The following is a 17,611-nucleotide window of genomic DNA, read 5'->3' as shown; positions in this document are numbered from 1 at the left end:
CTCATTGGAAAAAACCGTGATGCTGAATAAGATTGAAGGCAAAAAGAGAAAGGGGCGGCAGAGGATGAGATGGTTGTATATCATCACCAATTCAATGAACATGAGTTTGAGCAAACTCTAAGAATAGTGAAGCACAGAGAAGTCTGTCATGCTATAGTTCATAGGATTGCAAAGAGTCAGACACAACTTAGCAACTGAACATCAACAACAAAGTACTCGTGAGGTTTATTGATGATAATCAGCTGCCGAGCTGATTCTACCAGCCACCTGCTGAATGATGGGCACACAAGTTCAGCCAGTTGTCTCTCCATTATTTGTCACATTATTATTGATAACAGATGCTTTTTGCCTTCCATCTAAAATCCATCACTTCACATAGAAATTCATGTTCTGTTAAACAAATTCTAGGAAAATATGAGCTCCTAAATATTATAAATATATAGTAATATATATTATAAATAAATATTAACTCAAATATGAGTTTCTTTGTACTACATACAAAGGATCACAGACTTTGGAGTCAAACTGTCCCTCTGTTTATTTACCAGGGGATTTTTAAAGAAACTTTAAAGTTTAAACTTAAAGTCACTCACAAGCATGATTTCCTCCCAAAGTTTGGCGTGTAATCTAGCAATTTTGTGCACATAGTGTATTTTCATAACACATATTCTTAAAAAAAGAAGAAGCCCTTAAATTATGTAAGCTCCAACACCAACAAGTATTGTAAGTACACCTGCTACTTACTACTCCACTACCAACGTTATTGGTAACTGACTACACAAATGAGTCACTTATTTACTGGGTTAGTCAAAAAGTTTGTTCAGAGTTTTCAGTAACAGCTTACAGAAAAACCAATTTTTTGGCTAACCCAATATATCTCACTCAGTTCTCTCATCAATAAAGTAAGGAAAGGAACTTTCCTGGCAGTCCAGTGGTCAAGGCTTTCCTCCAAACGCAGGAAGTGTGGATCAACCTCTGGTTGGGGAACTAAGATCCCACATGCCTGGCAGCCAAAAACCCAAAACAAACAGAAACAATACTGCAACAAATTCAATAAAGTCTTTTTTTTTAATGGTCCACATTTTAAAAATTAAATTAAAAAAGAGTGGCACAATATATTTTAAATGATTAAAGGGGAAAATCTACAACCAAGATACTCTACCCAGCATCACTCTCATTCAGATTGGACAGAGAAATCAAAAGCTTCACAGGCAAGCAAAAACTTAGAGAATTCAAAACCATCAAATCAGTCATACAAAAATGATAATGGAACTTCTGTAGGTAAGGGAGGCAGAAAAGAGGCCACAACTGTATATAAGAAAATCTTAATGGGAAACCACACAGGTAAAGGCAACCATAAAGTCATTGTAAGATATCATCCACACACAAAGATGATATCAAAACCGGTAATAATTATTAGAAGGGAAGAACACAGCTGCAGGAAATGGGAACTACATCTGAAATTAAGAAACCAGCAACTTAAAAGAACCTTGTACATATATATAAAACTAATTAAAATTCCAATATATGGAGGCTGAACAACACGCTGCTGAATAACGAACAAATCACAGAAGAAATCAAAAAAGAAATCAAAATATGCATAGAAATGAATGAAAATGAAAACACAACAACCCAAAACCTGTGGGACACTGTAAAAGCAGTGCTAAGGGGAAGGTTCATAGCAATACAGGAATACCTCAAGAAACAAGAAAAGAGTGAAATAAATAACCTAACTCCACACCTAAAGCAACTAGAAAAGGAAGAAATTATGAACCCCAGGGTTGGTAGAAGGAAAGAAATCTTAAAAATTAGGGCAGAAATAAATGCAAAAGAAACAAAAGACACCATAGCAAAAATCAACAAAGTCAAAAGCTGGTCCTTTGAGAGCATAAATAAAATTGATAAACCATTAGCCAGACTCATCAAGAAACAAAGGGAGAAAAACCAAATCAATAAAATTAGAAATGAAAATGGAGAGATCACAACAGACAACACAGAAATACAGAGGATCATAACTATCAGCAATTATATGCCAATAAAATGCACAACGTGGAAGAAATGGACAAATTCTTAGAAAAGTACAACTTTCCAAAACTGAACAAGGAAGAAATAGAAAATCTTAACAGACCCATCACAAGCATGGAAATTGAAATTGTAATCAGAAATCTTCCAGCAAACAAAAGCCCAGGTCCAGACGGCTTCACAGCTGAATTCTACCAAAAATTTAGAGAAGAGCTAACATCTATCCTACTCAAACTCTTCCAGAAAATTGCAGAGGAAGGTAAACTTCCAAACTCATTCTATGAGGCCACCATCACCCTAATACCAAAACCTGACAAAGATCCCACAAAAAAAGAAAACGACAGGCCAATATCACTGATGAATATAGACGCAAAAATCCTTAACAAAATTCTAGCAATCAGAACCCAACAACACATTAAAAAGATCATACACCATGACCAAGTGGGCTTTATGCCAGGGATGCAAGGATTCTTCAATATCCACAAATCAATCAATGTAATACACACTAACAAATTGAAAATAAAAGCTGTATGATCATCTCAATAGATGCAGAGAAAGCCTTTGACAAAATCCAACAGCCATTTATGATAAAAACTCTCCAGAAAGCAGGAATAGAAGGAACATACCTCAACATAATAAAAGCTATATATGACAAACCCACAGCAAACATTATCCTCAATGGTGAAAAATGGAAAGCATTTTCCCTAAAGTCAGGAACAAGACAAGGGTGCCCACTTTCACCACTACTATTCAACATAATTTTGGAAGTTTTGGCCACAGCAATCAGAGCAGAAAAAGAAATAAAAGTAATCCAAATTGGAAAAGAAGAAGTAAAACTCTCACTGTTTGCAGATGACATGATCCTCTACATAGAAAACCCTAACGACTCCACCAGAAAATTACTAGAGCTAATCAATGAATATAGTAAAGGTTCAGGATACAAAATCAACACACAAAAATCCCTTGCATTCCTATACACTAATAATGAGAAAATAGAGAAATTAAGGAAACAATTCCATTCACCATTGCAATGAAAAGAATAAAATACTTAGGAATATATCTACCTAAAGAAACTAAAGACCTATATATAGAAAACTACACAACAGTGGTGAAAGAAATCAAAGAGGACACTAATAGATGGAGAAATATACTAGTTCATGGATTGGAAGAATCAATATAGTGAAAATGAGTATGTTACCCAAAGCAATCTATAGATTCAATGGAATCCCTATCAAGCTCCCAAAGGTATTTTTCACAGAGCTAGAACAAATAATTTCACAATTTGTATGAAAATACAAAAAACCTCGAATAGCCAAAGCAACCTTGAGAAAGAAGAATGGAACTGGAGGAATCAACCTGCCTGACTTCAGGCTCTACTACAAAGCCACAGTCATCAAGATAGTATGGTACTGGCACAAAGAGACAGAAATATAGATCAATAGAACAAAATAGAAAGCCCAGAGATAAATCCACACACCTATGGACACCTTATCTTCAACAAAGGAGGCAAGAATATACAGTGGAGAAAAGACAATCTCTTTAACAAGTGGTGCAGGGAAAACTGGTCAACCACTTGTAAAAGAATGAAACTAGAACACGTTCTAACACCATACACAAAAATAAACTCAAAATGGATTAAAGATCTAAGCATAAGACCAGAAACTATAAAACTCCTAGAGGAGAAGATAGGCAAAACACTCTCCGACATACATCACAGCAGGATCCTCTATGACCCACCTCCCAGAATATTGGAAATAAAAACAAAAATAAACAAATGGGACCTAATTAAAATTAAAAGCTTCTGCACAACAAAGAAAACTATAATCAAGGTGAAAAGACAGCCTTCAGAATGGGAGAAAATAATAGCAGATAAAGCAACTGACAGAATTAATCTCAAAAATATACAAGCAACTTCTGCAGCTCAATTCCAGGAAAATAAATGACCCAAAGGAAACTATAAGCAAGGTGAAAAGACAGCCTTCAGAATGGGAGAATATAATAGCAAATTAAGCAACTGACAAACAACTAATCTCAAAAATATACAAGCAACTCCCACAGCTCAATTCCAGAAAAATAAATGACCCAATCAAAAAATGGGCCAAAGAACTAAATAGACATTTCTCCAAAGAAGACATACAGATGGCTAACAAACACATGAAAAGATGCTCAGCATCACTCATTATCAGAGAAATGCAAATCAAAACCACAATGAGGTACCATTTCACGCCAGTCAGAATAGCTGCGATCCAAAAGTCTACAAGCAATAAATGCTGGAGAGGGTGTGGAGAAAAGGGAACCCTCTTACACTGTTGGTGGGAATACAAACTAGTACAGCCACTATGGAGAACAGTGTGGAGATTCCTTAAAAAACTGGAAATAGAACTGCCATACGACCCAGCAATCCCACTGCTGGGCATACACACTGAGGAAACCAGAATTGAAAGAGACACGTGTACCCCAGTGTTCATCGCAGCACTGTTTACAATAACCAGGACATGGAAGCAACCTAGATTTCCATCAGCAGATGAATGGATAAGAAAGCCGTGGTACATATACACAATGGAGTATTATTCAGCCAATAGAAAGAATACATTTGAATCAGTTCTAATGAGGTGGATGAAACTGGAGCCTATTATACAGAGTGAAGTAAGACAGAAAAAAAAAAAAAAAAACACCAATACAGTATACTAACGCATATATATGGAAATCAGAAAGATGGTAATGATAACCCTGTAAGGGAGACAGCAAAAGAGACACAGATGTCTAGAACAGTCTTTTGGACTCTCTGGGAAAAGGCGAGGGTGGGATGATTTGGGAGAATGGCATTGAAACATGTATAATATCATATGTGAAACGAATCACCAGTCCAGGTTTGATGCATGATACAGAATGCTTGGGGCTGGTGCACTGGGATAACTCAGAGGGATGGTATGGGGAGGGAAGTGGGAGGGGGTTCAGAATGGGGAACACGTGTACACCCGTGGCAGATTCATGTTGATGTATGGCAAAACCTATACAATATTGTAAAGTAAAAAAAAAAAAAAGAACCTTGTACATATATAGATTGGTATATAAAAACTCAAGGCTGGGGCGCTTCCCTGGTGGTCCAGTGGTTAAGAATTTGCCTTGCAATGCAGGGGACACCGGTTTGATCCCTGGTCAGGGACGATCCCGTATGCCGTGGAGCAACTAAACCTGTGACCACAACTACTGAGTCTGTGTTCCAGAGCCCCTGTCAATGTCAAAGTGAAAGTCGCTCTGCTGTGTCTGACTCTTTGGAACCCCATGGGCTATACAGTCCATGGAATTCTCTAGGCCAGAATACTGGCGTGGGTAGCCATTCCCTTCTCCAGGCGATCTTCTCCACCCAGGGATCGAACCCAGGTCTCCCACATTGCAGGTGGATTCTTTATCAGCTGAGCCACAATGGGAAGCCCAAAAATACTGGAATGGGTAGCCTATCCCTTCTCAGGAGCCCATGAGCAGCAACTAAAGCCCCTGCACTGAAACTACTAAAGTGAGGACACATAGAGCCTGTGCTCCACAACAAGAAAACCCACTGCATTGAGGAGCCCACACATGACAACCAGGAGTAGCCCTCACACACTACCACTAGAGAAAGCCCCCACGTGCTGGTTTTCATAATGGCTGCATCAATCTACATCAGCACTAAAAGTGTACAAGTGTTCCCTTCTCTCAACATTATCACCAGTACTTATTATCTATTATCTTCTTGATGATAGGTATGGATGAAAACCAACAGCCAATCAAAGAAACAGAGCATCTTTTCAAGCCAACCTGGGCACTATAATCCAGAAGACAGACTTCCAGAAAATTCTGAAGTCTGTTCTGTTTGTTAGAAGTTGAAGCCAAAGAAATAAATGTTTTAAGACAGTGAATCATACATCAAAATGTCACATTGACATTTGTCCAGTTCTGAATGTAACAAGTGAGAATAGGTCACCATGACTCATTTTGGTTGAGCTTGCATACCCGGTTCGGTTGAGCATGCAAACCACAGAGAAGGTCTGGTTAATGTCTAACATAGATGCACATTAAGGAGGGACCAATTAAGGGCCAGGAATATGCTATGCTTCAATTTTCAAGTCCAGCCTTAAAAAAATTTTTTTTATTCCATCATAGCCATTCCATCAGGTGTGACCTACCCCAGTGTAGTTTTGGTTTACATTTCTCTGATGATTGATGATATTGAGCAATTTTTCATATACCTGTTAGCCATTTGTATCTCTTCCTTGGAGAAATGCTTATTCAGTTCCTTTGCCCATTTTTCTGATTCCATTTTACAGTGATAAGATTCAATATCAATAACCTCAGATATGCAGATGATACCACCCTTATGGCAAAAAGTGAAGAGGAACTAAAGAGCCTCTTGATGAAGGTGGAAGAGAAGAGTGAAAAAGCTGGCTTAAAACTCAACATTCAAAAAACTAATATCATGGCATCTGGTCCCATCACTTCATGGCAAATAGACGGGGAAACAATGGAAACAGTGACAGACTTTATTTTCTTGGGCTCCAAAATCACTGCAGTTGGTGGCTGCAGCCATGGAATTAAAAGACACTTGCTCCTTTGAGGAAGAGCTGTGGCCAACCTAGACAGCATATTAAAAAGCAGAGACTTTACTTTGCTGACAAAGGTCCATCTAGTCAAGACTATGGTTTTTCCAGTAGTCATGTATGGACATGAGAGTTGGACTATAAAGAAAGCTGAGCACTGAAGAATTGATGCTTTTGAACTGTGGTGTTGGAGAAGACTCTTGAGAGTCCCTTGCACTGCAAGGAGATCCAACCAGCCCATCCTGAAGGAAATCAGTCCTGAATATCCATTGGAAGGACTGGTGCTGAAGCTGAAACTCCAATACTTCGGCCACCTGATGGGAAGAATTGACTCATTGGAAAAGACCCTGATGCTGGGAAAGATTGAAGGCAGGAGGAGAACGGGACAACAGAGGATGAGATGGTTGGATAGCATCACCGACTTGATGGACATGAGTTTAAGCAAACTCCAGGAGTTGGTGATGGACAGGGAAGCCTGGAGTGCTGTAGTCCACTGGGTCACAAAGAGTCAGACATGACTGAGCAACTGAACTGAACTGAAGATACAAATAACATAAAATTTACATTCCAAGAATTATAATCCAAATATTGGCTATATTCTCTCATGTTACATAATACATCCTTGGGTTGTTGTTCTTGTTGCTGATCAGTCACTAAGTCATATCTGACTCCATGGACTATAGCATGCCAGGCTCTTCTGTCTTCCACTATCTCCAGGAGTTTGCTCAAATTCATCTCCCCTGAGTCGGTGATGCTATCTAACCATCACATGGTCTGCTGCCTCCTTCTCCTTTGCCTTCGATCTTTCCCAGCATCAGAATTTTTTCTAGTGATTCATCTCTCCACATCAAGTGGCCACTCTATTGGAACTTCAACTTCAACATCAGTCCTTCCAATGAATATTCAGTGTTGATTTCCTCTAGGATTGACTGGTTTGATCTCCTTGCCATCCAAGAGATTCTCAAGAGTCTTCTCCAGCACAATTCCAAAGCATCAGTTCTTTGGTGCTCAGCCTTCTTTATGGTCCACCTGTCACATCCATACACAACTACTGGAAAAACCATAGATTTGACTATATAGACCTTCATTGGCAAAGTAATGTCTCTGTTTTTTAATACCTTGTGTAGGTTTGTCATAGCTTACCTTCCAAGAAGCAAACATCTTTTAATTTCATGGCTGCAGTCACCATCTGCAGTGATTTTGGAGCCCAAGAAAATAAAATCTGTCACTGCTTCCACTTTTTCACCTTCTGTTTGCCATGAAGTGATGAGACTGAATGCCATGATCTTAGTTTTTTGAATGTTGAGTTTCAAGCCAGCTTTTCCACTCACCTCCTTCATCTTCAAGAGGCTCTTTAGTTTCTCTCCACTTTCTGCCATTAGAGTTGTATTATTTGCATACTGAAGTTGTTGATATTTCTCCCGGCAATTGATTCCAGCTTGTGATTCACCCAGCCTAGCATTTCACCTGATATACTCTGCATATAAGTTAAATAAGGTTTGATATACAGCCTTGTCTCCTTTCCCAGTTTGGAAACAGAAATTGCACCACATTCCACTTTGCTTTAATTAAAAGCAAAGGATTGTATTTTGTTAATTATTTGTTGTTACCAACAATGAAATACTTGCTTTCTGTTCTTTTCTCAGAAAAATCACAGGGCATCTACTCTTTCGCCTCTCAAATTCCATTTTCTGTAAATGACTGAAGACTGTGTAGCAGACTTATTATAGATTACTCAAAGGTCAAGTACCTGGCAAAGTCCTATGCTGGTTTCATAGAATCACTGAGGACAAACATTCAGACAGTAAATCTTTAAACAGATTTAATGTTCATCAGATACAAGTATTTTTGGTAAATAATTTTCTCTCTGACTTTACAAAAAATCAAACACCCAATGCTCCCAAAGGAACTAGGGAAACTGATTCTTTGATCTATTGCAGTAGTGAAGCGGGTTAGACCCATGGATGAGAAACTGTCATGAGGTCACATAGATGTACTGTGGGTTAATGAAAGAAAATATTTTCCTTCCTTTAAGCTTCTCTCCATAAAGTCATTTTGACTCCTCTTGAATACCACCTGTTCCCAATAGCCTTTGAGGAATTCCTGGATGAAATTGGTGGCCTAGGGAAGGAAATTCCAGATACTTTAAATGGTTTCCCTGATAACTCAGTTGGTAAAGAATCCACCTGCAATGCAGGAGACTCTGGTTCAGTTCCTAGATTGGGAAGATCTGCTGGAGAAGGGAAAAGCTATGCACTCCAGTATCCTGGCCTGGAGAAGTCTATGGATTGTATAGACTCCCAAAGAGTCAGAAACGACTGAGCAACTTTCACTTTCACTTTTTCAAATGGTTTTAAGTCTCCCTTCTCTCATGATAGTAGTCTGTCATATGCTGTTGGAGAATTTCACTGCAGCTATTCCTGGTCATCACTGCTGGGTCCATATTCTTGATAATGCCACTATCTCAGATAATGACACTGGGATCCTCAGCCCTGATGTCCTCCTGAGAATATCCATCCCCTTGGATTCTAACTTGAAGCTAGAGAAACTTCACCATTTCCTCCACCCCCAGTGGCAGCTCCTTCACCTGAATGGGACCTTCCCCAACATGAGTGAGCAGAACACGGAACCCTGTGTGGACAGCTGGGTGTATGACCTCAGCTTGTTCTCTTCCACCATTGTGACTGAGGTTAAGGCCTCATTTACCTCTTGTAACTATATGATGTCTATGTTTAGAATAACATAAACAGGGTTCAGGTTTTCAATTACTGAGTAGATAGTATAGCCAGCTGCCTTTTATTCTTTTAGTAAGTACTGGTTATCTTTTTAATTACCAAGGACTTTATTTTTTATTACAATTGAGTCTAGTAGAAATTTGGAGAAGGAAATTGCAACCCACTCCAGTGTTCTTGCCTGGAGAATCCCAGGGACGGGGAAGCCTGGTGGGCTGCCGTCTATGGGGTCGCAGAGTCGGACACGACTGAAGCGACTTAGCAGCAGCAGCAGCATAGTAGAAAAACAAACTGGAAATGAATCTTAGTATCACAAAACTTTAAATTGTTTTAAGGTATACAGTTAGACAAAATACAATGAGCGAAAAATTATCCTTGGTCAAATGTTCTTAGCCTACTTGCAAATTAGGAAATAGTTCCTACTTGGAAATAGTGGTATTAATTTTTTAAAATTTCCATGTCCTGGCTACTTCTCAGAGAAACATATCAGAGTGCATTTCACTCTAAGTATAAAATCCAGACCTCATTGATGAAAAAAGTCCTTAATGTTTTTAATGTGTGGCAAAGATTTAGAACTACCAAGGAACACAGTGCTAAGTGAATATGAAGATTGGCCCTGATATAACCTAAAGGAGTTAGCTGAGGGCTTATAGAGAAAGCTATTTAAGCTGAGACTTGAATGATATCGATGAGTAAATGTGGTAAAGAAAACCAGAGAGTGTGTTCACTGAGGGCTATTGAAGAGGGCTATCAGATGCTGTGAAGCTGCTCTGTTCTGACTTCCTTCTCTTCCAGTGTGACCTTGTATGTCATTATCAATCACAGAAATCAGTGTTTCAGTCCCTATTCATAGCTGGAATGCTGGTGGGAGGCCTCATATATAGCCATCTCTCAGATGGATGAGTGTCTCCACATCACTGTTACCCTTCTTCTGTAGTGTTTTCACAGTTTGTACTTAATTATTTCATGAAGAAGTCTTTACTGAGTTCCAGTATGTAATTTATACTGTTGGGGGTTGCCTTGATTCCCAGGGAGCTATAGATGGAAATGCAGAATTAGACTCATTTTGATGAATGTGACTTTGTTTCCACAGAGTTCTCTGTACTGGTTACAGAAATGACATCTACCTTAGATCTGGGGCTATTGCAGAGAAGTTTTTAGAGGCAAGTTACCAGAAAAATTAATTTATAAATTTGAGAGGTTACCATTGGGTAATTGGACATGGAACAACAGACTGGTTCCAAATAGGAAAAGGAGTTCGTAAAGGCTGTATATTGTCACCCTGCTTATTTAACTTATATGCAGAGTACATCATGAGAAACGCTGGACTGGAGGAAACACAAGCTGGAATCAAGATTGCCGGGAGAAATATCAATAACCTCAGATATGCAGATGACACCACCCTTATGGCAGAAAGTGAAGAGGAACCAAAAAGCCTCTTGATGAAAGTCAAAGAGGAGAGTGAAAAAGTTGGCTTAAAGCTCAACATTCAGAAAACGAAGATCATGGCATCTGGTCCCATCACTTCATGGGAAATAGATGGGGAAACAGTGGAAACAGTGTCAGACTTTATTTTTCTGGGCTCCAAAAGCACTGCAGATGGTGACTGCAGCCATGAAATTAAAAGACACTTACCCCTTGGAAGGAAAGTTATGACCAACCTAGATAGCATGTTCAAAAGTAGAGACATTACTTTGCCAACAAAGGTTCGTCTAGTCAAGGCTATGGTTTTTCCTGTGGTCATGTATGGATGTGAGAGTTGGACTGTGAAGAAGGCTGAGTACTGAAGAATTGATGCTTTTGAACTGTGGTGTTGGAGAAGACTCTTGAGAGTCCCTTGGACTGCAAGGAGATCCAACCAGTCCATTCTAAAGGAGATCAGCCCTGGGATTTCTTTGGAAGGAATGATGCTAAAGCTGAAACTCCAGTACTTTGGCCACCTCATGGGAAGAGTTGACTCATTGGAAAAGCCTCTGATGCTGGGAGGGATTGGGGGCAAGAGGAGAAGGGGACGACAGAGGATGAGATGGCTGGATGGCATCACTGACTCTATGGACGTGAGTCTCAGTGAACTCCGGGAGTTGGTGATGGACAGGGAGGCCTGGTGTGCTGCGATTCAGGGGGTCACAAAGAGTCGGACATGACTGAGCGACTGATCTGATCTGATCTGAATAAGAAAAAAGTGCCTCAAGATAGGCGATTCAGCCTGTTTGAAGAAACAGCACTATAGCCCTTTGTCATAAATTCTATGTTAAGTCCCTCACAGATTCAATGAGCTAAATAGTTTCAGGTTCCCACCTTGGTCCTCACGTCATGGTTAACCTCACTGCAGTATTCATTTCTATGAAACCTGTGTGATTTGTAAGATGGTACTGAAGTTCAGTTTAAGAAATAATTGCACCTATAATCTGGTCTGTGGTTTTGTCTTAAAAAAAAAAAAAAAAAACCTAATTAGGGGTAATACTTGCAACCATATACAGTAATTAATCTATAGGCCTCATGTGTTTTCATTTGTGTTGTGAGAAGTTTGGGTTGTCCTGTGCCTGGCAGTGGTAATCCTCAAAGTAAGAGAATAAACAAGATAGCCACACACTCAAGTCTCTCACAGGGGAAATGAGAAGCTTAAAAATATTCCTTGTCGTCTATAAGTCTAATATCATTTAACATTAAGTTGAAAATTATGAACTCTGAATATATCACCTGAATGTAATTCATAAAAGATTTCACGCTCAGAGTGCTCATATTGACCAGTCTGAGCCCTTTATGATGATTCACGATAAAATGCTAATTGATGAGTTTAGATGAGCATAGGGTAACAGATGTGTGTGTCTGTGTGTCCATGTGAGTTAGGATAGGAGATGAGAGTGGAAAATTCGATGAAGAGAGAACCTTGAAGCTAAGCTAAGTATTTTAAACTAAAAATAGGCCAAAAGCTTATGAGAATTGACATCAAAAGCAAAAATAGGCAAAGGGGACTATGTAAAGCCAAAAGTCTTCTACACAGCAAATAAAATGATCAACAGAATAAAAAGGAAGCCTCTTAGCCTCATCCACCAGAGGGCAGACAGAAGAAGCAAGAAAAAATACAGTCCCACTGCCTGGGAAATGAAAACTGCAGTAACAGAAAGTTAATCACATCTCTAACATAAATAACAGCAGGATCTTCTAGGACCCACCTCCCAGAGTAATGGAAATAAAAACACAAATAAACAAATGGGACCTAAGTAAACTTAAAAGCTTTTGTACAACACAGGAAACTATAAGCAAGGTGAAACGACAGCCCTCAGAATGGGAGAAAACAATAGCAAATGAGACAACTGACAAAGAATTAATCTCCAAAATATACAAGCAGCTCATGCAGCTCAATTCCAGAAAAATTAACAACCCAATCAAAAAGTGGGCAATAGACCTAAACATATATTTCTCTGTATGTAAGAAGACATACAGATGGCTAACAAACACATGAAAAGACGTTTAACAGCATAGCATATGCAACTGGATGTTGAAAGAAATCCGGAAGCAAAAGCCCAATATGTATATGCTTAGATACAAGGACTGATGTTGAAGCTGAAACTTCAATACTTTGGCCACCTAATGTAAAGAACTGACTCCTTCAAAAAGACCCTGATGCTGGGAAAGATTGAAGGCAGGAGGAGACAGGGAGGACAGAGGATGAGATGGTTGGATGGCATCACCAACTCAATGGACATGAGTTTGAGCACGCTTTGGGAGTTGATGATGGACAGAGAAACCTGGCGTGCTGCAGTCCATGGGGTCGCAAAAAGTCCGACATGACTGAGAGACTGAACTGAACTGAACATGATACTTTTGACACCATACCCCCGTGCATGGGCACAGTCAGTCCTGTCCGACTCTTTGCGACCCCATGGACTGTAGCCCGTCAGGTTCCTCTGCCTATGGAATTTTTCAAGCAAGAATACTGCAGTGGGCTACCATTTCCTACTCCAGGGGACCCTCCAACCCAGGGATAGAATCCACATCTCCTGTAGCTTCTGCTTTGTCAGGCGGATTCTTTCCCACCAAGCCACCTGGGAAGTTCTTGACATCATACATCATATGCAAATACAAAGATTATATAATCTTTGGAAACACATTCATTGAAATGATAGCAATGGTGACCTTTTAATGGTGTGTTTTTAAGTGATTGTTACTTTGCAATTTTCTCTTTTCATATTTTCAACAATTACCATATATAACTTTAACATTTTTAAGACATCAAAATTAAAGGATACACAACTTCAAAATGTGTGTACATTTTGTAAAATCACTACAAATCAAAGACTATACTTCCAAGCTCCCAATTTATTCCTTCTCCCTTTTCCTGCCTAGTAACCATAAAATTATTTTCTACATCTTTGACTCAATTTCTGTTTTGTAAATAAGTTCATATATATACTACTATGTATAAATAGATAACTAACAAAGACCTATTGTATAGCAGCACAGGGAAATCTACTCATTACTCTGTAATGAACTAGATGGGAAAAGATTCAAAAAAAGAGTGAATATATTTTTCCATATATCTGATTCACTTTGCTGTGCAGCAGAAAGTAACACAACATTGTAAATCAACTGTACTCCAATAAAAAAATTTTAACAATAAACTATGATTCAGTGGGGGAAAAAAACTATATTCCAAGTGTCATAGCTAATTCAAACAGAATAAGTGGCAAAACCATACAATATTGTAAAGTAATTAGCCTTCAATTAAAATAAATTTAAATTTAAATAAATAAATAAATAATAATAATAATTTAAGACAAACCCAGTTTGAAACGTTAAGTTTTCATTTTAAAAACAACAGGTTCAAAAGTTCAATAATTCTCATTGTGGGTGAGGGTACACTGCAATGGGCATTCATATACATGAAAACATGGTATAATTTAAAAAATCAAACATGCTGTGAAGCTGCCCAAAACAGCTGACATTATATTGAGTTTTATTTCACTTTTTGTTCAGCAAGCCCTTGTTGCACATATATAACATATAAAGAACTTGGCTTGTTCCTGTGGATAGATTTGATGAGACAAAAAGCATAAAATCAGACTATCAGAGAGTTCACAAATGCAGTTAAGGTGTCACGTTATGATTTTCTATAAGTCTGTGATTTTAACATAGAAGCTCAAGTCTCTCTAAGTTGGCAGGATTCCAGAATTATTTTGCGTGCATATATCTCAAAATCTCTCCATCTGAGGTATCAAAATTCTTTATACAAAGCCAGAGTTAGAGGTGAGATATAAAAGAAGGGGCTTTCATTTTTCTGCTCAAAAGATTACTAGGTCTCCTGAAGAGCATCCTTTGTTCCTATCCACTTTGCAGTTCTACAATTCTTTGCTTCTCCCAATAGATTTTGTCTAATATATTGAGATTAACAGATGGTTTTTCTTGTTTACTCTGTTGAAATGGTGAATTATATTAATATATTTTACAGGGTTAAACTGATTTGCCACTATGGTAAGCCTACACGTTCAAGATATAGTAACCTTTTTTAACACATTGTTTGATTTGATTTGCTAAAAATTTTAGTGAGAAGCTTTGAATCTATGTTAATGAGAGTTACTGTTCTCTAGATTACTTCTCAGTTTATCTTTATCCCAGTAATGTTACCCACATAGAAAGTTAAGAAACATTTTCTCCTCCTCTATTCCTGAAGGAGTATGTGAAATTAGAATTGTCTTCCTTAAGTATTTTGTGGAAATTTTCAGTGAAGATACTTGTAGTTTCCCTTGTGGGAGAATGTTTAACTATAAATTTAAAAAATTTTTTGCCATGTGTGTGCTTAATCACTCAGTCAAGTCCAACTCTTTGAGACCCCATGGACTGTAGCCTGCCAGGCTCCTCTGTCCACAGAATTTTCCAGGCAAGAATACTGGAGCCAGTTGCCATTTCCTTCTCTAAGGGATCTTTCAGATCCAGGGATCGAACCTGTGTCTGTTGTGTCTCCTGCATTGGCAGGCAGAATTCTTTAGCACTGAGCCACTGGGAATAGATATTGACTATTTAGTTTATGTCTTTATGAATAGTTTCTCTCCTCATCATAGATTCCATTTTCTTTACTTGGTAATTTTTGACAGAAGCCAAGCATTGTGACTTTCAATTTCTTGGGTGCTAAATATTTTTCTACTCCTGAAAATTTCTTTGAGATACACCTAAGATACTTGGAAACACTGATTTTTTGGGGTCTCAGAAAGTCCAGGAGACTGCATATCAGGCAGCCGTTTGGACTCACTAACAGGTTAAGGAACCACAGGCAAATCTGGACTTATCTCCTAGCTTGTTGACCAAGTCTGTAAACAAACCAGGCTTGTTTGCTTGTTATCACAGCAAGACAAACACTGAGGTTTGCAACAGAGAAAGATTTTTTTCATGAGGCAGTCAACTGAGAACACAGAACAGATCTCAGAACAGCATCCCCAAAGGCCAAAGGCTTGAGATATTTAGGATATAAAGAAGCACAGGCATTTGGAAAGGAGATTGGAGGTGAGGTGAAGTCATTCATTTCTCTGCAGGCCCACGTTTAGGGTTAGTGAACTCAATTAGTTTTAGCCAGGTGTATTGGACAAGAGTTGACTCCAAACTTTTGGAAAATGACTTAAGCCCCCATTACTAGAGTGACTCATGCATCAGAAGCATGATCTATAAGGGTGGTTAGAAATCTGATGATAAATTACCTAGGGTTCATGAAATTTGGAGAAGGCAATGGCACCCCACTCCAGTACTCTTGCCTGGAAAATCCCATGGATGGAGGAGCCTGCTGGCTGCAGCCCATGAGGTCGCTAGGAGTCAGACACGACTGAAGCAACTTAGCAGCAGCAGCACCAGCTGCTGATTTTTTCCCCCTTTCTCTAATTCATATTCTCCAAACTTCATGCTGCTGCTGCTGCTAAGTCGCTTCAGTCGTGTCCGACTCTGTGCGACCCCATAGACGGCAGCCCACCAGGCTCCCCCATCCCTGGGATTCTCCAGGCAAGAACACTGGAGTGGGTTGCCATTTCCTTCTCCAATGCATGAAAGTGAAAAGTGAAAGTGAAGTCGCTCAGTCGCGACCCAATGGACTGCAGTCCACCAGGCTTAAGTAGGTTTAATCAGTAAGGGCAGGTTACAAGCAGAGGGGTTTGTGAGCCATTGTTCCCTTATCTGCTGTTCTATAAGACACACTCAATGAGTTCTGTTAAGTGCCATCTTCCGTTGGTTTCATAATTTCTCCCTCTTCATCTGCGTTTTCTTTCTAGTACCAAACTTTATGAGTTTCTCTGCTTCCTGCCCACTTTCTTTTTGTCCTATTCCTTATTATATCTTTTAAAAAACTTAACTATCTACAGAAAACAACTTTTAAAAGGCACCCATATATACACCTTATATACTAAAATGAAATATATATTACTAGTTTGCTGTGGTACAGAGCTTTCCTTAGGAGAGGAGGATGGCTCTGATGCTAGGAAAGATAGAGTAAGCCTACTACATCTGGGCTCTTTCACTAAATGCACATTGAGAACTAGGGGGAAAATGTATGAAACAACTATTTTAGACTGTGAAAGTATATTACAGTAATATATTTACATGTCTAAAATGGTCCAGTGGTTAAGAATCTGCCTTGCAATGCAGGGGACTAGGTGCAACTCCTAGTCCTGGAAGATCCCGCATGTTGATGGGCAACTCAGCCTGTGCCCCACAACTGCTGAACCTGTGCTCTGGAGCCCACAGGCTGCAACTACAGAAGCCCTAGGGTTTAGAGCCTGTCCTCCCCAACATGGGCTTCCCTGGTAGTTCAGTTGATAAAGAATCTACCTGCAATGCAGGAGAACCTGGTTCAATTTCTGGATCGGGAAGATCTGCTGGAGAAGAGATAGGCTACCCACACCAGTATTCTTGGGCTTCCCTGGTGGCTCAGCTGATGAGGAATCCGCCTGCAATGTGGGAGACCTGGGTTTGATCCCTGGGTTGGGAAGATCCCATGGAGAAGGAAAAAGCTACCCACACCAGTATTCTGGCCTGGAGAATTCAATGAACTGTATAGTCCATGGGGTCGCAGAGTCAGACATGACTGAGCAACTTGCACTCTGCAACAAGAGAAACCACTCCAGTGAGAAGCCCATGCACTGCAATAAGAGAGTAGCCCCCTACTCTCCACAACTAGGGAAAGCTTACATGAAGCAATGAAGACCCAGCAAGCCAAAAATAAAATAAAATATATCAGTCAGTCAGTTCAGTTGCTCAGTCATGTCTGACTCTTTGTGACCCCATGGACTGCAGCACGCC

Source organism: Bubalus bubalis, chromosome 5 (genome assembly GCF_019923935.1).
Source record: "Bubalus bubalis isolate 160015118507 breed Murrah chromosome 5, NDDB_SH_1, whole genome shotgun sequence".
NCBI lineage: Eukaryota > Metazoa > Chordata > Mammalia > Artiodactyla > Bovidae > Bubalus > Bubalus bubalis.
This window is presented reverse-complemented; position numbering follows the sequence as displayed.